Source organism: Pseudorca crassidens, chromosome 8 (genome assembly GCF_039906515.1).
Source record: "Pseudorca crassidens isolate mPseCra1 chromosome 8, mPseCra1.hap1, whole genome shotgun sequence".
NCBI classification, from domain to species: Eukaryota; Metazoa; Chordata; class Mammalia; order Artiodactyla; family Delphinidae; genus Pseudorca; species Pseudorca crassidens.
In genome coordinates, this window is record NC_090303.1 from 91,176,031 (window position 1) to 91,200,478 (window position 24,448).

Below are 24,448 nucleotides of genomic sequence, written 5' to 3' on the forward strand. Positions count from 1 at the left end.
GAATCTGCAGAAAAAAGATTCTTAATTGTATTACAATAGGCTCATCCTGGCAGAAGCTTACTTATTGGTCAAAGGAACCAGAAGAGGTAAAACCTCTGTAAAATCTCAAGACTTCACCTTCACAGGCCCCAAATTACGTGGAACAGGACTTGGAGACTAAATCCTAATCTGGAACAATAAAAAATATAATATATCCTAGGCTCCATGGTTTTCTTAGAAAACATCTTGTCTAATCTCTGTCCCCAAGACATTTCCTGCCTCTTCTGACTCTCCAGTGAACTGGGGATTGGAAACCAGACAATTTTGACTTCCCGAGCTTTCTTTTCTTTTAGCAAAGCTAACAGAATAATTTTTAAGGAAGGAAAATGAAAATGATCCATTTACCTCGACTCTGCCCTCACTATGAAGGAGGATCCTGGAACTGGAGAAAGAAAATACCAGAAAGGGAGAAAGAGTCTGCCTTCCCGCAGACTGTTGAACATAAAGACACTTTCTCCCTTTGAGGGCCCATCACTTGTTTTTCTCCACATATTTTAATCAATATTCGTTGAGCCATAACAATCTGGCTTCCACCGTCACTCTGGCGCTGAGTTTCATGAGTAACTACTTTTTCCACTGGCTGCAGAAGTAATGAGTCTGTACATGCTGGCAGAAGATCATTCCTTTGAGCAAAGCAAAATCAGCAGTTTCAAGGGAAGTGCGGGCATCTCAGTGTGGTGATCAGCCCACATCTAAAATGTAAACCAAGTACAGAAAGCAACTCACAGGCCAACTGATCCCTTTTGGAAGGTGTGGCTTCATACCATTCCACGTGCATGTGACATGCCTAGACCTCATTACAGAGTTTTCCTGAAAGCTGATGCGTCCAAGGAAACCTTAAAATAAGGAGCAAAGTAATAGCATATATTTCCCAGAAAATAAAACTGTTAACACGGCCTTGCCTCATTCTAGCAAAAGTATGTCGCACGATCTCTTGAGGAGGAAGGTATAGTACTGAGCTCGGGGATTTGAGTTAGCTGGGAGCCTGGTCACCACCGTCCACCACATGCCTGAGGCTCCTTCTCATGAAAAGGTCTCCTAGACGTTGAGGTTGCCCATGAAGGTCAGAGACCTGAGAAGCCTGAGTCCGGCTCACACTCCGTTCTGAGGATAATCCAGTCTCTCCACAATTCCTTCTAGCCCAGAACACTCCCCTCTTCCTCCCATATCAGCTCTTTCTCTAGACTTCTTCCATCAATGGCACTGGAATTCTTTCAAATTGGTCAACATCTCATTTTTCACTACCCTATCATGCCCCTACCTTCCATCCTAACATCTAGACTTCCATCCTAATGTCAGATAGCTTTTATTTTCCTTCATAGTGTCTCCAGAAAGAATTCCTCCTAAGTACCTACTTATGTCAAGGCATCAGAAATCCATCCATCCATTCATTTATTCATTTATTCATTCTTTTGGACATTTGATATCATGCAAAGCATTGGGCTAGTTAAGTAAGGGAGAGACAGTCATTTAAAATAACCACTGTATGGTAAGAATGAAGTCAGGATTCACACTCTTGTCTCTACCGAGAACTCCCACTTTCTCCCTTATCTTTTTCAGTCTTTAAACACAAGTCAGGAGACACTTCCTCTTGGAAGCCTGCCCTGAATCCACCCCCAGCTGCATTAGGTGTCTCTCTTATGGGCTTTCAAAAGTGCCTATCTAGATCATTGCACTGATATTGCATCCATTTTCTGTTGATGTGCCTGGCCCCCAACTAGACTGTGAGCTTTAAAGACAGAGACCGTGTTGTATTCATCTCTGCATTCCTAGTACTTAACATAGAGCCCAGTAGACTGTGCTCATTGCATATTTTTGAATGAATGAATGAATGGATAAAAACTATGAAAGAAAAATCATAGAAAGTTGTGAAACAGAATAAGGAATAAGTATTCATTTTTAACTAGAGGAATGAAGACAATTTTCATGGAGGAGATGGTATTGAAGCAAAGCACTGAAGCGTGAACAGGATTTCCAGAATTTGGAAAGATCAAGGGCTTGGGGGGAGGGGTGGTACACAGAGGATTACTTTTTAAAACCTAACGGATTCTCTCCACCTCTAATCTGTTACTTCTCTGAAAATAATCTTTCTTATACTCTAGCAAAGTTTTTTGTTTTTCTTCCTTGCTTGTGGAAGAAAACCTTCCATCAACCTTCGGTGATGCCTTACTATCTATCAGGATAGAATCCGAGCAGGTCAGCTTGCCCTTCGAGGGTCTTGCTATCGTTACCCAAAACTTTTTTCTAATCCTAACTTTCACTCCTTGGCCACCCACTGACTGCACAAATCAGGCCCTTCTGCTCTCTGTCCCCCAGTATCTTGCTTTTTATCATCTCTTTGGCATTCCTCTTTCTCCATCCCTCACCTACAATGCCTTCCCCGTGCCTTCTTGCCATAGACAATACCACTCTGTCTTTGAAAACCCTACCCCCTTCATGCAGCCTCCCTTTTCCACTCCAGATTGGAATACCTTCTTCTTCTAGACAATGTGATAACAACTCGTTTACCATTTAATCATTGTATGGTTTTCTAACTATAAGCCTGCTTTGTCCCCCTTATGAGGACCCAAATAAGGTACCTACAAGCTAGGATAATGGATGGTGGCTTTTTGCAACATGCACAATGTTCCAGACAAATATTCTGTTGACGAAAAATTCTTGATAACTTACACACTACTCTAAGGATGTATGAGGAGTCTTTCCTTCAGGCAGACATCTTATTATTCAGCTACCAGCAGATGGGGGTGCTTACCCTAGATATCATATTTAATTTAATGAGAAGAAATAAATTATCTATTATCAGTGTGTCTACGTTATGAAATCACTAACTTTGCCTATGTTATGATATAAAAACTTGCTACTTTCCTCCTTCATTGATAGAATTATAGTTATTTTTACCTCTTCCATGCAGCCAAAGTAATGGCATTTTTTTTAACTGTGTGACTAGCCTTTTAACATAGGTGCATCTTTTTCACTGTTTTTACCCTTGCCCTTGTCATCGTGGGGCTCCTTCATGCTTTTCAGCCCCTCGTCAAACCACATCAATACCAGTCTCAAACCTTAATCGTAAACAGCATCTAGAGGGATAAAGGCTCAATACTTCACGTAAAGGAGCAACTTCATCACACACAACAGGCTGCAGGGCATGGAGAATCCATCACCTAACCTTTCCCAGCCTCTATCCATCTGTGCCCCACTGTTGGATATCCAGGCTTGACAGCGAATGCTTTCCAATGGGAAACTGTAGCAGGATTTTTTTTCCCATCCTTTGGTCCCTATTGTATGTTCAGCTGCACTGAAGCTAGCTGCTAATCAAAGCCAGAGACTCTCATACACAAACAAACAATGCATTGTGGCCTCCCCTGGGGCTGGAACACAGCAATCCAACAAACAATTTGGTCAGGTGATAGCAGCCTGGAGGAACAGACAGAGCATTGCCCAGACATCCTCCTGTCTTCACTCCCCCCCTCCCCTTCCTCAGCACGAGCCAGTCGAACCACCAGGCCAGGCAAACCGATGCTTGAGAAAGCAATGGAGAATAAAACAATATGCAATAATATGCAGTCAGAAAGGTCTGGTCTGACAACAGGATTCTTTGTCCCAGAGAGTGTATTCTCTAGATCATAGTGAGGTAGGAATAAAATACATAGCATGAGAGCATATTCCTGGATGCAGGAAAGAGGAAGAAGGAAGGGATTGGACCAAAATACCTTCAGATGCTCACTGGGCCCTTGTCATAGGACAGTGGGGTGGCGGTGGAAGAGTGTGATTTAGGAGCTTTTTTTTTTTTTTTTTGTGGTACGCGGGCCTCTCACTGCTGTGGCCTCTCCCATTGCGGAGCACAGGCTCCGGACACGCAGGCTCAGCGGCCATGGCTTACGGGCCCATTCACTCCGCGTGCAGCATGTGGGATCCTCCCGGACCGGGGCACGAACCCTTGTCCCCTGCATCAGCAGGCGGACTCTCAACCACTGCGCCACCAGGGAAGCCCTGATTTAGGAGCTTTGTGGTTAGATATATTTGATCTACAATCTCAGTTCTACCTCTTACTACCTCCTGACCTTGGACAAGTTACTTAACCATTCAGAGACTCGGTTGCCGTTGTTAGTAATGTGGGGGAATTGTGCTCAGAAAGGAAAAAGGAGGGGAATGCTAAGAAAAGAAAGCAAGGTCTTCAGCTTCCAGAAGTAGCTAGTGATAGAGGATGACGGCTCCTCCCTGGCCCTGGCAGTTCCTAGGAACACAGCCTCAGAGGCACTTGTAGCTTCTGAACTTTGACATACTGCCATGTGTCCCCAGAGCACATCAAGGGAAACTAGGGATGCCCGTGGCCAGCATGAAGCCTGGATACAAGATGTCTTCATACAGCAGCAGGAGCTGGAACTCTGGATGCCTGCACATTGATAATGGAAACATCCCTGAGTATGAAAGACAGAGCAGAAAAGCTAGAAAATGATTGCTCACATCACAGTTTTTGGTTAGGGCAGCCAGTTAATGTTAAATCTTGCCAGGGTTGGTGGAGATTGCAGGAGAGAGGGGAAATTGAGTAGGAACTAGGTTAAAGGTTATCTTAATTCTATGAAATGATAAACATGAACTGAGTACCTACTATGTGCCATTTGTTATTTGGGTAGTGGTAACGTGAAAGAACTAGAAACAACTGTCTAGCAGTACAGTATAGAACAGAGAGGTTCAGTGAGAAGATGCAGGACCACTGAAACTCAGAATTAATATAGTGACTTCCTTTCAATACAAAGGGTAGACAATCCAAAATGATTTAATAATTGAAGCACCTTCATATGGAGACCTACAAATGGAAATAAAATCAGTTAGATGCTATCCTGAGGAATCTATTATAGGATCTGCAGATTTACTTCAGGAAACACCAGTCAACATTTCCATGTCTTACCCTTTCTAGGATGTACCTTAAATGTCCCTCAGTTGCACATGGTGCTCCTCATTGGGTATGTCCACATCCTCATTTCAGTAAAAGTCAAATTTATCAGATAAGCCACAGTCCCATAGTTTCTCCATTTCCAGCTTCTGGGAGAGAATTTTTTTACTTGCTCCTTAAAGCCTTACTAACTGTCCTATACTCAACTGTCACATTTCTCACCTCTTCCAATTCAGAGGTTCCTGGCCTCCCCACAGGAACTCCAATCTCGCTGCAGCATTAGGAGTCACAGTAGATACAAATATTGGAACATTCTCAAGGGACAACGTGTGATTTTGCTTAAATTCCGCCAAGAATAGAGATAAGCAATCCCATGTCACGTTAGATGAGTAGTGAAATCTATTCCCTTTTGGGGAAAACAGCCCCTCATACTTACGCTGATCTTCCTCACCAAAGAATCATTAAAATCACCTTAAGAAGAGTGGTCACACCTTCCTCTATTCTATACTTATTTTCAACAGTTGCTCAAGTTCCAATAGATGATGATAAATCTGGCTATACCTTGGTATGGACTTGGAAGTTAGACAAGGAAAGGGGTCAATTTGAGATGGGAAGGAGAAAAGGAAATAATATTTGTTCTTCAAAATAAAATTAAACAATTTTTAATAGAAATGCCCAAGTCTAAACATTTTTCTGATTTCAACAAGATATTTAATGTTACACATTACAGGCGGCAAATGGAAGTCAGGGTAGAAACCTAACCCAGGAAGCTAACTAGTGTGTGTGTAGCTAAGCCCTGGGCCTGGAGGGATCCTGTTGTGCCCATGAAAGGGAGCCTCTGGGTCTTTTCCTTGGTCTCGTTTCATGATCCCCCTGCAAGAGTGGGGGAAATGTGAATTGAAACAATGGGGTGGAGAGTGTAAACTTTATGGATTAGTTGACTCCAGTGACCAGGTTGTCTAAGTCATGGCCCTGCATCCAAGATTGCTCAAGTCCTATGTGAGGCAGCAACTCTTCACTAGAACAACTGATTGATTCTGTTTTGCCTTCAAATACTTCCTCTGAGAGGAACATGGAGGGGACAGGCTGGTTCCTGTCCTGGAATGACTTCTTGGCATTTTTATACTAAGAGGCATGTAGAGCTTAGGAGATTTAGAAAGCAAACAAGACAAATCCACTGGAGAGAAACCTCCTAACGAACCCCACCAGAGCCAGATGGGCCAAAAGGGCCCAAAGAGAGTTGCCGAGCAGTTCATCCAGAGTGGAGGAGACCTCAGCGCTATCTAGTAGAGTTTTCTGTGAGGTCTGAAGCTCCTCTCCCCAAGCTCATGCTTGGCTTCTGTCTATCAGATTTTTGGATGTTCTCCCTAAGGTCTCAGTTCAAGTCCACTTCTATTTCTTTTGTCTTCTTGGTTCTGCTGCCTTTAAAGTTAACTGCTCTCATTTTAACCTCTTGCAAGAGAACATCACTGGATGAGATGTTGGAAACCCACAGTTAGCTTGCTTTTAGGAAATGTGGATCTAGTTAGAGAGAAGTTGGTAGAAATCCACCTCTACCAACTTATTCCTGCTAAATTGCTTTTGATCTGTTTCTCCAAACTAAATTCATTTATGACAGCCTTGAAGTACATCTTCAAATCCCCAGATATCGTATATCAGAGGGCAAACTCTGTGATCCCTAACCATCAGACTCAAACCACTGTTTTAAAAGGCTAGAAATCATTTCAGGCTCAAGTTGGTGGGAATCCCAATACCGGCATAGACAATAAAAGCCTTCCACCCCTCCTCTACAAATAAGAGTGCGGTTGACAAACCCAAATTTGATCTGACTCACGTTAAACTAGAGCCAATCTGTACACTATTCATTCCAAATAATAATAGAGCAAATAAATAATTCCCCAAAGGATGCCAAGCCCTGGAGTGACGTGCATCAAAGAGGTTTGCTGCCCCTGCACGTTTACCCACGTGCAGTGCATTAGGCCCTCTCTTCTTAGCCCAGAGCAGCTCAGAAGTTCCGCAGGCTCCTGGGACCTGCTAAGGGGGTGACATTGGACCTGGGTGAGATCAGGCAGCTGTGGCTTCCCTGGGGAGACTTTTACCCCTGGATATGTATCTGGAAGGGTCCTCAAGGTTAAGAATGGAAGATAATGTTTACTCCGCTTGACCTTTAATTTGTACACACTAAGGTCCACAAGATTATCTGTTCCGTCTAAACAGCACATCCTTTGCTGGGAGAAAGATTTTTTGTTTGCTTCATGGGATTATGTTTGTTTGTTTGCATTTTTCTATTTCCAACTTTTTAATGAGAGTCCATCAGATTAATTTACTAAGCTTTCTTTATGATTCAAATTTACCCATGTCAAGCTAAATAAATTGAATTTCCATCTTAACTGGCCCACTTAGTAGAAACAAACGCACATGTTAATGTGTGGAAAGCTATAAACATATAGCATACATCGATTACTATGTTGATCTAAAAAGCAGGACACACAATTATTTGTGCAACTATTTTCAAAGGTTAAATCAGAAAAACTATAAAAGTGTATCAGAGTGTTAACAGTGGTGTCCATTTTGAGCAGGATTATAAGTCATTTTTTTCCTTCTTCATAACTTAAAAAATTGTAATATCTTGTAGCATGGACATTTTTCTAGAATGAGAAAAAATAATATGTTTCTCCAGGTATATATTTGTGTTTTCCTAATAACAAACATAATAATCAAAAAACCCTTATTTTTTTCACATCATTAAAATTAATCAAACTTTTCACAAGTTTGAAATGAATTGAGCTGTATGTAAGATTCTGTGTTTTGCCAGAGTCATTGAATTTAACAATTAACTATATATGGTAATCAAGAAAAGAGGATGAGAAGAAAGGCTTTACATTATTGTTTCAAAACTTAAGTACCTCCACCACTTAAAATAACGTAATAAACTCCCTGCTTTCTTTCCTATAGCAGCTTCAGGCTTCCTCATTTGATCACCTTGGACCATATCTAAAGAAATATCCTGTACCCAGAAGGCAACATTCTTTTATAGAAAATAGTTTTTGAAGAACTAAATTGGCCCTTCCGTAAGATTCTCCAAAGCTGCAGGATATTTTTTTAAGCCAAAGATCCAACTTCTGACTTAACATGGACACCCCATCTGGCCAACTGGAAGATGCCCAGTGGAAGCCTTCAGATGTTCTAATGCTCAAAAATGAAGGCCACTTTGTGTTACAACTTTAGCGATGATTCTCTGCTATGGGGAGCAATAATTCCATGGGCAGGTTTAGAACAGGCCATATTATTAGCAAATAAGGAAGGCCATTATGAAAACATTATTTTAAAGTTTTACATGGTCTCCATTTGTTTTATCCTGAGTGGAGACTTTCTCTGTTCCCTAAGATTGTTACTGAGATACGTTCCATATTGATTGAATCTGGACTCTGAGGCAAGAGTCCTTGGCTCCTTCCTTAGGCAGCCCAGCATCTCCCAGGAAGCCACACAGATGGATGATCCCTGCTCTGCTTCCCTTATGGTGTGGAAAGGCACATCCAAGGGAAAAACAGATGTTCAAACCTTAAATAAGAGAATACTCTAGCATTCAGAAAGCATATTACATTACATCCTTCTCATCGTAAGAAGGAAGTTTCCTAAACACTATTACTATCACTTACACCCTCGCAGGGGAAGGCTCCAGGAGAAGCACCGGTAAGAGGCCTGAGATCACACCTGACAAAGGGCCTTGTATTCTTAAGGGGCTCAGTCAAGTCCATAGCAATTCGGATGGTGACTCTGCAAATTTCTTTTATAAATAATCCAACATTGTAAATATGACTCGCACACGAAGATACAGGAGTGATCAGCTTTTGCACATAGTAGGAAGTGTTATCATCAATGACCTTCGTTGTGTGTTTTAAGCTATGCATGTCACGATTAGAGAGTTCTGATTTCTTGCCTGCTCTCCCAATTTATGGAACTAAACACTAGTGACTGGTCACTCAAAATGAGGTCCCCAGGCCAGCAGCTGCTATCGCCAGGGAGCTTGTTAGAAAGGCAGACCCTGAGAGTCCACCAGAGACCTACTGAATCAGAATCACATTTTAGCAAGATCTCTAGGTGACTGACATGCACATTGAAGTGTGAGAAGCACAGCTATAGTATAAAGTGCTGCTAATCAATTGTAAAAACCTAAATTTAGTGAGAATAACCGATTGAAATTTTTGGTATGCATCCTTTACAACTCTTAGGAAGCCCTATAACATAATATTTAGTAAAACAATTCATAACCATTTTAGTTTAAGCTTTTTTACAATTGTCTACTCACTTTTTTTTTTTCACTCTGACTCCGATTTCCTTTTCTTCACACCTGTCACACATCTTTCCTCTTACTCACTTCATCTGGTCAAACTTACCTTTCAGCATCTTAGGCAATCTCTAGGGGTCCTGAGAAAATGATAACGACAAGCAGCAGAACTGAGGAAAGAGACAGGCAGAACTGGCCCCACTGATTTCATTAACAGTAGCTTATGTTTAGTGTAGCAGGTTACAGTTTGTTACGATTTACCTTTACCACCAGCCCGTGAGGTAGGCAGAGCATCTATCATCACTATCACCCTCAACACCATCATCATCAACATCATCACCAGCTTACAGATGAAAACCCTGAGGTTCCAGGAGATACAGGGACAACTCAGCTTCCGGCAGAACTGCGATGAGATAAATGCGGGCTCCTGAATCCAAACCTGAACTCTTTCCTCTGAGCTGACGGCTCCATGATGGCAGCAGGGCCACAGCACATGGCTATGGGTGTCACCAACCTCAGCAATGAGATGGCTGCACCTTGGCTTGGGAGTGCCCTGTAGGTAAACTGCTCTCCTAGACACTGTAGGAAAGGCCAAGGTCAACAGTCTGATTCGGGGAACTTACATGTCAAATTCCCTGGGGCCTGGAGCACGATCACATGTTCCGTGTGTTTCTTTTCAGAAGGGGTTTTGGATCTGCATTTAGAGAGAACAGTCTGAGACTAGAGAGGGCAGAAGCATTTCAAGAAGAAGAAAATCTCACCTAGGTTTCTGTTTGTTCGTTTTCTCATGCCAGGTGGACATGAGAAATAAAGCAGTGGGGGAGGGAAAGCAAGGGTGGACTTTCATGGGGGGCGGGTGGGCAGGGCTGCATCCCCCTAATCAGCATTTCCATTATCCTCATCAAATACTCTGTAGCAGTCAGACTCTGGGTTCTGTCCTTCACACTCATTTTCTGGATTAATATTCATGTCCATCCTAGGAGCTATTAGTGCTGTCATCTTAGGGATAAGGAAATTGAAGCAAGAAAGACCACGGTATTTGCTAATGGTCACACAGCTAGTAAGAAGCGTAGCTGTGGTTTACCTTGATTTCTTTAAACTTAGAGCTCAAATATTGGAGCATTACAGCCAATGTTTCTAATTTATCACCTGCATCCAGGTGCCCTGTCACATGTCCATCTTCCTTGACTCCACCTCTCAAATCAGAATCTCTGGGGATGGGCTCCAGGCATCTGGATGCTAAGACATGACTCCAGTTATTCTGATAAACACCGAAGAAAGGAAACCACTACACTGGGTGATTTGGCCGCTTACTCTACATACACTGGAGTTTAGGTTTGACATGAGAGGCAACTGAAAAAGAAAATTAATTAGTCAGCTGAAGATATGGCATTATATTATAGAGGAGAAAAAAATATCCAAACTAGGAATTTTAAGATCTTTTAAGATCGTCAAGATTCTTGTATTAAATAATGGGGTCATCTTAACCTCTTTGAGTTTGTATCCTTATCAATTAAAAAAAAATCCTGTTCAGCCTACCTAAGTAGAATTGTTATGAAAATATGATGAGAAAATAAATGTTATTAGTTCTGAAAAGCAAAGGCCTGTAGCCACAATGAAGTTATGATGAAAATAATGTCCCAAGTGTTCAGTCTTAAGGCTTTGAATAACACAGTTTGTTAAAGAAGAGGTAAGGTTTCCTTCTCCTTTATGCAGGTGAGTCAGAGACCATGCAAGGTCGAGAGCCTTAAAATAAACAAGGTGAAATATGATTAGGAAGACGCTCCAGAGAACTGGCAGACCTATATGATGTTTGCAATAAAGGAGGTAGAGGAAAAGACAGGAGAGCCTTCTTCTAGAGGTTCAAGGTTGAGAATGGGGTGCTTGGGTTTAAACAGGAAATTGGTACCAGGTGATGTATAGAGGGATTGAGTATAGAAGGCAGTCAAGGTCATTGGAACATGAGGAAGAGCAGAGAAAATGGTATTCAGAGTCATTTACTTATTTTTTCACTCATTCATCAGATATTCATTGGGCATTTCAATGGTCTCACTCTAGATATGCTAGGGTTCTGGAGAGGAATGAGAGAGTGTCTGCCTTCTAGGGGTGCACGGTCTGGGTGGGGTGGAGCTGGTGGTTAAAGTGAGTAATTCCAAGAGGCAAACGATGTGCTTTTCCAGTGTTGGCGCTGCTGGGAAAGGAGGAACGGAAGTCGCCGGAAGGGTGGGTGGAGGGGGGAATTAGAGCGCCACCTAGAGGGAGGATTTGCCTGGGAAAACCCTCCCTTGGCGCCGTTAATCTCAGACTCATTCAGTTTCACCCAAATTCCACAGCTGAAGGTAGAGGACTTGCTATCGTTCCCTCCATGTCTGTGATTTCATTGAAGAACAGTCATCTCATATCTCAGTATAAAAAGTGGAAGAAGTGGGAATAAAAGGTGAGAGATACAGAATGCTATTTGTGCCTTACAATGATGTTTTGGTTTTTAATAAGCACAATTCTTAGAATTAAGAGCCCAAGTGTCAGTTACTATGACTTACTTCATTCAAGATTAATATGTAACAATAGACTTTTTTCACTAACTATGAAGTTTCAGAATCTAAGAACTCTGCTTTTAGGAAACTCATTATGATGATGTTTTTATTTGAAATATCACTTTATCTTAAGCCTACTATGAAGAAATGGCTCCAAAATAAAGCCCAGTAGAAAAAATTAAGTTATTTCTCAAAATATCTTAAGCATGAACTATTCACTGTATTCCCTGCTTACTATGAAGAAATAGGGATTTGTGGTGAATGTGATCTACATAATCAAATCTGCAATATTACCATAATTATAATGCCCTCTGATAACGTTACATTATAGTTATCCTTCTAAACCACAGAAATCTTAACTTGTCATTTACCAAATACTAAAATAGGAACAAAAGGCTTGTTATATTTGACAATCTAGAAAGATCGTATGACACCTATGCCATGTGGAAAACGATTCCACATACAAGACTGGGAAGAAGTGCATGGAAAAATCGCCCAGTGGATGGAAAATTGAATGGGCCATAAACATCAAGAATGGAGAACCTTCCAAAGTGAGGCTGTGGCCCAAATTCCACTCAAGCCAATTGACTCTGGAAGGAAAAAAGCTGGCCCAGCTTGTAAAGAGAAGCTCCATATCTGAATATTATTTTACCCCAGGGCAATGACATGGTTTTGTGTCAAAAGGAAACAAAAGTTCTCTGATTATTCATTAGAACTGCAGCCAAAAGAGACAACATTCATCACCCTTAGAGGAGCTCCACTCAGCATCCAAACAAGGGCTGTTGGGAGGCCTGACTCACCTGATGCTTAAAGATGAGCATCTCTTTAAACTGAACTGACCTGTACTCAGGTGTAAACCAGCTTGCTCCCTGATCACCCTGGGTGGTCTCAGTTTGGGCATTACCTTTAGGAGGGAAGTCAAGGACAGCCATCCTATTCACTATGTCACCATATTGAAAAGTGTAAGTGTTGGGACAACTGGAATTTATAATCTGAATTCTAACTACCGGCCCTCAATCCACCATTAACTAATACCCCATTTCGAACAAGCCACCCAAAGTCAGTCTCCTGAGAAAATTTTGAATAGTAATAAAATACCACATGGCAAATAAGAATATGATCAGAATTCACATGAGAATGTCATTTAAATAAGAAAGCAAGAGTATCTTCAAAAGGAAAAAAATATTTAAACCCCAAATACTTAATTTCTAGGATTGATTTTATTGATAAAAGTGATTAAATTATTCGGGGACCTAATTTCTCTCAAGTTATTTTCAATAATCCGGTTCTGTGAAAATTCAAACCAGGCCACTAGGTTTTCTAGAGTAAAAACATCAAAAATGTTCATTAAAAAATGTGGGTTCTGCCACATATTGCTATATGTGAAGACTAAATAGGTACATGGAAATTTTCAATAAATCAGTAAATTTATTATACCCAATACCATGAAAAGAGGTCCAGGAAACCACAAAGTTATGTATTATAAACATAATATATTGTACTCTAAATATTTTAAATATATGTTATCATCCTCATTCTATATAATACCCCATCGAAAAGTCAGAAAATAAAAAGTCACATATTAACTGTAGTTTCTTTTCTCTCACACTCTAGCTTTGAAAATATAATACATTTGTACCGACAAGCAAACATCTGGAACACAGCACCTAATGCGTTAAGTATGGCTTCAGGTGGGTGTCCTTATAGAGGCCTTTCCCTAAATGATAAAAAAAAAAAGTCCTAAAAGAGGCCTGGGAACAGGAGGAGAGGAAAGATCAACTTCTACAGATTTAAAATACGATTAGAGAATTAAAAGCACCAAAGTTTCTTAAAGCACAAAATAATGGTATTAGAGGGTTTTTTCACAACATAATTTTTCAAAAGCCCATCCTCTAATTTAAATGAGAAAGTACAAATATTGCCACTCTAAAATAACTCATGTCCCAAAGGGAGGAAAAAAGAAAACACCACTCCAATTTTCTTAGAATTTAACTGGACTATAATTTATTTTAATGATTTGGTCTTTAGAATGCATAATTTACTTAAAAAGGAACATAATGAAGATGGAAAATAGAAGCTTTATTTTCTACACTGGGAGACACCTCTTTTGTTTCACTCCCATTACCTTTCAATATTTCAAATATCAGTTCATCCCCAGATGATCAAGGGGCTAAAAAGGGCTTTGCTGTTTCGTCAACTCCACATTTGCCTGAGATCATGAAATTGCTTCGTTATATTATTAGTTCGAAAGCGCCTGTTGATAGTTCCTGGACCTCCTCCCAGGCCCTTCCCTCCAACACACACCCGTAGGTCACCTTTCTCAAGCTGTTAAAGCAAAATGCCTCAGTAACCCTCCAGATGAAAACAAAAGATGCCAAAAGACTGGAACTTTGATTTCTCTCGAATTGTTCATTCTCCCCAACCATCACCTCCCACCACCACATGCCACTCCTACATTTTCAATGTATCCCCCAGACTTACAGAGCAGCTGTTAACAGAGGTAGGGGTGAGTTAACAGGAGTGTAGATAAACTCAGTGTGTGTTCTGGTGTTCCTGTGTGTTCTGTTAAAGAAAAAGATGTGTGTGTGTCTGTGTGTGTGTTGAAGAGAGAGCAAGTTTTATGTTCTGTGTGTTAAGTAGAGAAGGGAAGGAGTTAAATACATTCCTCTCTTTTAAAATATTTTAACTTATTAGAAACATCAACTCAGAAACTAAGAATCTAGCAGATTGGTAATTAATATACCCAAGCTTTATGTGGGTGAAATAAAAAGTTCAAGTGTCTCTGTACAGGGCAGTTCTTAAAATTATTCAAATGAGAAATGGGATTCAAGGTGTGTCTTTTAAACTTTGGACGTAACCATTTCTAGAACCATTCCTGGGCTGGCAGGCAGGACAAGGAGTGCCCGGATGGTCTGCGAGGGACCCGCAAGGTCAGCTGGCACTGGGAGGCACAAGCCCCCACTTGGTACCTAGAAATGCCAGCTAAGACGCATCAGCGGGCAAGCCCTGGGGCAATCCGGGAAGCAGGGGAAGGATGGGAAAATGAGCCCTGCTTGCTCAGGCTGCCTGACTTTCTCTTCTTCTCTACCCAGCCACAGACACACCTACTAACTCAGGTTTTACAAAGAGCAAAGCCCCTGCATGTTCTCCATTCCGCTGGAAGCAGGAACACAGTCCAAATGCGCACATAACATCACAAAAGCTGCTTTCCTTCCACCCATCTATGGGCACCCTGACCATCCTGACCAGACGCCCCCAAAATATGCCTCTGGAGCAAATCAGTTTTGAAAGCAGCCGCACCAGCAAAGACACCAGCAGCCCCTCTCCCACTCCTACCACGATCATCCGCGGGCGCCCAGAAAAGTGGCGGAGGCTGAAGGGGAAGTCGATCGGAGAGCCCTCGGAGGAACCGCGCATTCCCTTCCACTTACTTGGAGTCGCAAACGAGCCGCGTGCGCTCAGGCTGCCTTTGTTGGTCGGGGCGAGGCTTTCTGCCCGGAGTCCAGGTACCCGAGTCACTGCTGCTCGCGGCCGCGCCTGTTCCCCGCCGCCGGCACGCACGGTGGCTCACTGGTCTCTTTCTTCCCCTCTCCCCACTTTGGCTTTTCCTCTGCTCTGCGGCTCCCTTGGCGGGATTTTCGGACTGGAAGGCGGGGAACCAGACGGATCCTGCCTCGGAGTGGAGCACGCCCTGCCGGGGAGGGGACGGAAGGGAAATGGAGAATGGGAGGGAGGAGAGGAGCTGGCAGGGAGAATACGAGGGCTGGGCGAGGGGGGGGGGCGCGCCTTTCCCTCGAGAGCTGATTGGGAAACTTATTAAAAGCAGGGTTCACCAGGGGCAGTATCTCCCCACCCGCGCCAGCACGCGGATTTGAACCCAGAGGCCAGAGGCTGAAGCCCTGTTTCGTTTTTAGCAGAGACAGATGCAATATCTCTTTCCCAAACTTTGTGCATGACCTCTTCTTTAGGTGGGTGCGTACCCCAGTTAATCAAGTAGCGCGTCTTAAATGGACGATTGATGGCATCTTAAACTACAGTTTGGGCCCCCGGCGATTCTTTTTAAATGATATTCAGGGTGAAAAAGCAGTCTTCAAGACCAGGCTCTCATTTGTCCCCACGTCTTTCGCCCTCGCCCCGCACAGCTTCAGTCACTTCAGCTGTCAGTCCCATCCCACCTGCGCGTCACCACATGTGCAAAGGACTTTTTTGCGCTTGTCACAGAGTGACAGATGTCTGAAAGTTCCCAATTAAAATGCCACTTTCCTTTAGGGGGCTCTTTCCTTTTCTGGCTTCCTTGGTGCATTTAGTGACCTATTTAGTGACATGCCTTTGACACCCAAGAATTTAGGGGGTTAACGAACGTAGCTCGAACTCCGAGGTTTGTAAAACTCAGAGGCTGGACTTCTGTGTCTTTCTGGAATTACATTTTTCTTCGAATGAGGAAAGGAGCTAAGATAATATACCTAGGATTGTTTAAGTAACACATAGATGAGTATCTGTGATATAGATGAAAGTATTGTGCAAAAATGATTAAGTATAAAACAAATTTGCCCAAACATTCTCAAAAAGGAAATTGTGAGGTTCTCCTCCGCTCATCCGTTTTTTCCTGCTCTTCGTCTTGCTTTCACTGCCTTTCAGCTTATCATTTGATGGTGCTCACCCCAAATGTGGTTGCAAAATATACTTCCATTTCCTGTAGTTCTGAGGTAACATCCTTTCAATTCAGTTTGATAAATATCTAGTAAGGGCCTTATATAACTCTTCTTTTATTAATTTTTATTGGAGTATATATAGTTGCTTTACAATGTTGTGTTAGTTTCTGCTGCACAGCAAAGTGAATTAGTTATATATATATATATATAAAACCCCCCTCTTTTTTAGATTTCCTTCCCATTTAGGTCACCACAGAGCATTGAGCAGACTTCCCTGTGCTATACAGTAGGTTCTCATTACTTATCTATTTTATACATAGTAGTGTGTATATGTCAATCCCTATCTCCCAATTCATTCCACCCCCCCTCCCTGCTTGGTTTCCATAAGTTTGTTCTCTACATCTGTGTCTGTATTTCTGCTTTGCGAATAAGTTCATCTGTACCATTTTTCTAGATTCCACATATAAGCGTTAGTATACCATATTTGTTTTCCTCTTCCTGACTTACTTCACTCTGTATGACAGTCTCTAGGTCTATCCACGTCTCTGCAAATGGCACTATTTCATAACTTTTTATTGCCGAGTAATATTCCATTGTATATATGTACCACATCTTCTTTATCCACTCCTCTGTTGATGGGCATTTAGGTTGCTTCCATGTCCTGGCTATTGTAAATAGTGCTGCAATGAACACTGGGGTGCATGTATCTTTTTGGATTATGGTTTTCTCTGGGCATTTGCCCAGGAGGGGGATTGCACGGTCATACAGTAGTTCTATTTTTAGTTTTTTGAGGAACCACCATACTGTTCTCCATAGTGGCTGCACCAATTTACATTCCCACCAACAGTGTAGGAGGGTTCCCTTTTCTCCACACCTTCTCCAGCATTTATTGTTTGTAGATTTTTTGATGATGGCCTAAGTGCCTTATATAACTCTTAAAATTTACATGTGCTTTGAACTCAAGCTAAACCCCAAAATAAGAAGCATTGTTTTGTGGGAAGTAGTCTTAGAGACTTAGGGACTCTGACGGCTATGTAGACAAGTGTACCATGGAGGAGCTGGCTGGGGACGAAGAGCTGTTTCAACAAGCAGTGCTTTGAATCAGTCAATCAATCCATCCATTTTTTCAAAAGCAGAGGCATCAGAAATTCACTTACACACCTCTAGTCTGTCCCCATAACCAAACTCCCCATGCACCTGCCACACACCATCCTCACATGAAATAAATGACTAAGGAAGTATCTTCCTTCTACACACAGACTTCCTGTTGCCTGTTTCCCTTTTGTGATCCCATTTACCCAATGAAATACAGCAATGTTTGTTTTAATCTGATTTTACCTGTATAAATTGTGGAGGAATGGACATTATTACTTTTTATTATTATTTTTCCCAGACCCTTTACCGAAAGAGTCTTCTCCATATTCACTCTCACTCCAGAGGGGTGAAATTTCCAGGCTATTAAACAAGGAGTTATCCATTTTCTCTACCTTCTTAAACATTATCTTAACATCTACAAATGTAACATGTTGCTACCAGTTATTATGGTGTTTATCGATAGGGTTGATAGAGTAAGCATGAGATCCCCACGATTTCCACTCCATTACATGTTATATCAAAAATATAACCCTTTATTCAAATAGGAACGTATGAAAATTATTTACATGAGTGGTTTTCGACCAGGAGCAGTTTTGCCTTCAAGTGAACATTTGGCAATGACTGGAGACATTTTTGGTTGTCACAGCTTAGGGGAGGGGTTGTTACTGGTATGTAGTGAGTAGAGGCCAGGGATGCAGCTAAACATCCTACAATGCACAGGACAGCTCCCACAGCAAAGAATTATTTGGCCTGAAATGTTAATAGAGCTGACATTGAGAAACCCTGACCAACATTATTAACCATTGCATTTTTTTAATTTAAAAAATTTTTATTTATTTTTACTTTTTTATTGTGGTAAAACATACAATGATTTTTAAGTGTACAGCTCTCTGGCATTATGTACACTCACATTGTTCTACGATCATCACCACCATGCTTCCCAGGCTCTTAATTAGAGATTATAATGGCTGGATGGGGCCATAATTACCATTTTTAACCACTGTATTTTAAAAATATAAAGGAAGATTAAAGAGAGTTTCTTCTTAAGAAATAAATGTCTATGAGATTGATATTAGCCCAGCACGTACACCAAAGTTTAAGAAGATGTTTTCTAATGCACTCTAAAATGTGCAACTTCAAATCCAGACTCCTTCCTGTGTCACAGTCATGGGTCTGTTGATCTAAGATTTCAAGTCATTTCATTTATTTAGCTGACATTCTCTGAGCGCTTAAGTTTTTGAGTGAATAGAGCCATGGACAGAAACAGATGAAAATCTCTACTCTCATACAGCTTACATTTTTGTTTATATAAATAAACAGGCAAATGAAATTAATTAAGGAATAAAATTTTTTTAAGGATGTGATAAGAGCCATGGAAAAAAAGACTGTGAAGGAAGATGAAATCATCAATTTGGGGGAGGAAAAACTTTCTGGGCAGAAATGTGAGTGAAGACTTAAAAGAGGTGAGGGAGCTGACTAAGCAAATATTGGGGAGAAGGACCTCCAGACAAAGGTCAGCAAATTCAAAGGTCTGACTTTGCCGGATGTGATAGAGGACCCGTGGGGAGGTCACTTGGGCAGGAACGTAGTGCATGGAGGTGAGGAAAGTAACAGGCCAGATCATGCAAAGCCTGTGTCCACCGCAAGGACACGGGAATTCCACTTTTATTCTGAATGAGGTGGGAAGCCGTGAAGAGTGGCAGAACGGGACTCTGGTCCAACAGGGTCTCTCTGCTGTGTTGAATGGACCACATGAGGGCAAAGTTGGAAGCAGAGATCCCAGTTAGGAGGCTACAGCAGTAATCCACCGTCCAGACTTCTTCTGCATGTCCCTGTTTCTCGTGAAGAATAACTAACCCCAAACTTACCCTTTCATACTTTCTTTGCCCCCAAAAGCGCCTGTCAGCAGTCACCTTGGTTTGCTCATGCCAGTTCCCAGCCTCTCAGGGGTAATTAATGAGCCCCCTGCATGGGTGTTACCAGGCTAAAATATAACTAAATGCAAGGTGATTTGAAGTCATAGAAATCATAACATGTCCTAAGGGTGTTTTGAAAATGAGGCCGCTGATTCTGCAGTGACAAGTTCAAGAAGTGTGATCAGCATGAAGTTAAAAAATGTGAAGGAACCTGCTGAAAAATTGGCCAGCAGGTCTCCTGGATTGCCTGCTTGGCAGGATGTTTGGATTCTTGATTACCACCCCGAGTTCTTCAATATGGCTAGAAGGCAAAAGGACAATTCATCATGCCCTCAGTTTGACAGAAGTCCCATGAATACACTTCTCATCCTCTCTCTGGAATAGTTGAAAGGGAATTTTTTTAAAAACCTTTTATTTTTTGTTCCCTGCAACTATATTACAAAACTTACTTCAATTTCAGGTAATTTTTTAAATGATTTTGCTGTTTTTTGATAAGAAAACAGAAAACTCAACTAAGAAAGGCTTAAGTAATTCAGGAATTTATCTCACAAACAACACAGGTTGGTAGACAGTGTTTTAAAGTCTTCAAGAACCCAGGTCTCTCCATCTTTTTTTTTGTTTGTTTCTTTGTTTTTGTTTGTTTGTTTGTTTTAGCGGTACGCGAGCCTCTCACTCTTGTGGCCTCTCCCGTTGCGGAGCACAGGCTCCGGACGCGTAGGCTCAGCGGCCATGGCTCACGGGCGCAGCCGCTCCGCGGCATGTGGGATCTTCCCGGACCGGGGCACGAACCCGTGTCCCCTGCATCGGCAAGCGGACTCTCAACCACTGCGCCACCAGGGTAAGCCCTCTTTCCATCTTTTGACTCTGCATCTCCAATTTGTGAACCAATTCTCTTCAATATGGGGTCAGAGAGCTTCAGGCATATGTGGCTTAAAATAAAGCAAGCCCAAACCCCAGTGGACAATAGACCCCTAGCCACACAGCCATAGACTCTGCCAGCAAAAGGAAAAGGTGTAAAGGATTTGGGAAGCAACCCACAATGCCTGCTAGCATTTCTCCATGAAATTTTATAAATGTGCACTTTATCACTCAGTCTCTTATGAATCTAAGTAGCTTGAGTCAAGCCCCTCAATCTTGTCTTTCTTGTCAGGAACTGCTAAAAATCAAGGTTCTAAACTGGCAAAGCTGAGGAGCAGGGCTTGGGCAGTGGCCTCTGCCAGACTCTTCCAGAAAATCCAGCCTGAAACACACAAAGGGGCTTGATCACACGATGCAAGAAAATAAAATCTACAGACCAATATCCCTCATGAGCACAGATGCAGAAGTCCGTAACGAATATCATCAAATCAGTACTAGTAATGTAGAAAAAAATATAGTACTGTACACAAATTGGATGATTATCCCTGGAATGCAAGTTTGGTTTTACATGTGAAAATCAAACAATAGAATTCACCATTTTAACAGATTAACTAGAGGAACAAAAGGAACACATTAAATATATAGGAACAGCATTTGAAAAAATTCAACACCCATTCATGATAACAATTCTCAGCAACTTAAGAATATAAATGATTATCGTTGTTCTGATAAGACATATCTGCAGAAAGCCTCCAGCTAATGTGATACTTAATAGTGAAAGTGAATGCTTCCCATCTAAGATTAGGAACAAGGCAGGAATGACCACTCTTACCACTTTTATTCGATATTGTATTGGAGACTTCAATCAGTAAAATAAAGCCAGAAAATGAAAGGAAAATAATGAAAAGGAAGAAGTACAATTGCCTTTATTCTCATATGACATGAATATGTACATAGAAAATTGTCAGGAATGCACAGAAAAGCTTTTAGAACTAAAAAGTGTCTTTAGCTGGATGCAAATTATAAAAATCAATTTTATGTCTATATTCTAGCAATGAACAATTGGAAAATGAAATATTAAAAAGTACATATCAAAAGCATGAACTACTTTGTGGGATAAATTTCACAAAACGTGTCAAAGGCTTATACACTGCAAAACAACAGACATTTCTGATAAAAGTAATAGAATACCTAAAGAAATGGGAGAGATTTGTTATGTTCATTGATTTGAAAATTTTAAATTGTTAGGATGAAATTCTCTCCATACTTATTTATAGATTAAATGCCATCCAAACCCAATCCCAAGACGTTTTTTTATAGAAATTGACAAAGTGATACCAGAATTCCTATGGCCATGCAAAGGATCTCAAATAGGCAAAACAGTTAAAAAATATTTTTAATTAAAAAACCTTTTTTCCTTAAGTATAGTTGATTTATGGTATTATATTATTTTCAGGTGTACAACATACTGATTCAGTATTTTTAAAGATTATACTCCTTTTAAAGTTATTATAAAATAATAGCTAAATTTCCCCATGCTGTACAATATGTCCTTGTTGCTTACTTATTTTATACATAGTAATTTGTATCTCTTAATCCCATACTCCTATCTCATCCCTCCCTCGCTCACTCTCTCCACTGGTAACCACTAGTTTGTTCTCTATATCTGTGAGTTTGTTTCTGTTTTGTTATATACATGCTTTTGTTTTATTTTTTAGATTCCATATATGTGATAATATGAAGTATTTGTCTTTCTCTGTCTTAGTTCAATAAGCATAGGTCCACCTACATTGTTCCAAAGAGCAGAACTTCGTTCTTTTTTATGACTGAGTAGTATTCCGTTGTGTGTGTGTGTGTGTGTGTATGCCACATCTTCTTTATCCATTCATCTGCTAATGGGCTCTTAGGTTCCTTCCATATCTTGTAAATAATGCTGCTGTGAAAATTGGGGTGCATGTATCTTTTCAAATTAGTGTTTTCATTTTCTTTGGATATATACCCAGCAGTGGAATTGCTGGATCATATGGTAGTTCTGTTTTTAGTTTTTTGAGGAACCTCCCTACTGTTCTCCACAGTGGCTGCACCAATTTACAATCCCACCAACAGTGTACTGGGGGTCCCTTTTCTCCATATCCTCACCAATATTTGTTATTTGTAGACTTTTTGATGACAGCCGTTTTGACAAGTGTGAGGTGACATCTCATTGTGGTTTTGATTTGCATTTATCTGATAATTAGCGATGTTGAGCATTTCTTCATGTGCCTCTGGGCCATCTGTATATCTTCTTTGGAAAAATGTCTATCAAATAGGCAAAACATTTTTAGAAATAAAGAACAAATTTGGAAGGCACACTGCTTGGTATCAAGTCTTACTGTAGAGTAAAAATAATCAAAATTATTGTTTAGTACTAGCATAAATATAGAATTATGGGTCAATGAAGAACAAAATCATCAATTCACAAATAGTTTCAAATGTATTTAAGTGGAGAAAAGATGGTCTTTCCAACAAATGGTCCTGAAAGAACTGGATATCCACATGGAAAGAAATAAACTTTGACACCATAGAGAAAAATTAACTCCAAATAGACCTAAATGTAAAAGCAAATGCTATAGAATGTCTAGATAAATAGTAGGAGAAAATCTTTGTTACTCTGGAGTAGGCAAAGGTTTCATAGATTGGACATAAATAGCACGAACTATTATTAAAACATTGAGAAATTGCACTTCATCAAAATTAAAATTTTGCTCTTTGAAAACCATCATAAAAATAATGAGGCAATCCCGACAATGAAAATAAATACAATTTTCCCTCAACATTTGCCATAGAGATTTGTTCTCTGACCCCCATGATACTAAAACCTACCCATGCTCAAGTCCCTTATGTAAAGAGGCATAGTGCAGTTGGCCCTCTGTATCCATGGGTTCCACATCCTCAGATACAGGAGGGCCAGCTGTCTTCTCAAAATATGTGTCTGACAAAGATCATGATCCAGAACATTAAAGATTCCATATAACTCAATAATCAGATGTCAGCCATCCTAATAAAAAATTGCCAAAAGATCTCAACAGACACATCACAAAATGAAATATGTAAATGCCGATAAGCATAGAAAGAAATGCTTAACATCGTTTGCCCTGTCAAGGAAATGCAAACTCAAACCCCAATGACATACTACTACCTACCTACTGAAAGAGCTACAATTAAAAATATTGACAATCCTAAGCATTGGTGGTAATATAAAAAGATACAACCAGTTTGGAAAACAGTTTGGCAGCTGTTAATAAATTTAATGAATTAAAAATACATCTATCGGGCTTCCCTGGTGGTGCAGTGGTTGAGTCCGCCTGCCAATGCAGGGGACACGGGTTCGTGCCCCGGTCCAGGAGGATCCCGCATGCCGCGGAGCGGCTGGGCCCGTGAGCCATGGCCGCTGAGCCTGTGCGTCCGGAGCCTGTGCTCCACAACGGGAGAGGCCACAACAGTGAGAGGCCCGCGTACCGCAAAAAAAACAAAACAAAACAAAACATCTATCATATGATCTAGACTTTTCACTCTTAGGTATTTACTCAAGTTAAATAAAAATATGTATCCCACACCAAATTTTGTATATAAATGTTCATAGCATTTTTATTCTTAATAGCCCCAAATTGAAAATCCTTCAGTTGTTGAATGTGTTAATAAAATGTAGTAGATCCGTTCAATGAGATATTACTCAACCATAAGAGAATAAACTACTGATACATGGCAACAACATGGATTAACTTCAAAAACATTACACCGAGCAAAACAAGCCAGACACTTGTGAGCATATACTGTATGATTATATTATATAAAATTCTAGAAAACCTAGGCTCATCTACATTGACAAAAAACAGATCAGTGTTGCCTGCCACTGCAGTTCAGGTTGAGAGAGGTTGATAGAACCATCAGATAATATACTGATGTGGTGGTTGCATGGAAATATACATTTATTAAAAATCTTCAAACTGTACACTTAACATGAGTGCATTTTATTGTATATAACTAAAATTCTTAAATGGACCTCAAGAAAATTTTTTACAAAATCAAATGATGAGGTAGCTAGCTGTAGTGGTTAATGACATAGACTCTAGTCAGACTTCCTGGTTTCAAAGGCTGGGACTTTCACTTACTGGCTGTGTGATCTTTGGTAA

At 40.8% G+C, this 24,448-nt stretch overlaps 1 protein-coding gene across 3 annotated transcripts in view; it reads right to left on the minus strand.

Annotated features, from left to right (window-relative positions):
- Positions 1-15,482, minus strand: part of PTN (pleiotrophin) — a 96,882-nt gene extending 81,400 nt beyond the window's left edge. The window contains exon 1 of one of the 3 annotated variants that reach the window (XM_067747117.1): positions 15,187-15,482. The gene's annotated coding sequence lies outside the window, so the exon portion shown is untranslated. Of the gene's footprint in view, positions 1-15,091; positions 15,111-15,186 lie in introns of those variants that run through there. The other 2 variants (XM_067747115.1, XM_067747116.1) reach the window with 2 other exon arrangements.
- Positions 15,483-24,448: the final 8,966 nt, after the last annotated feature.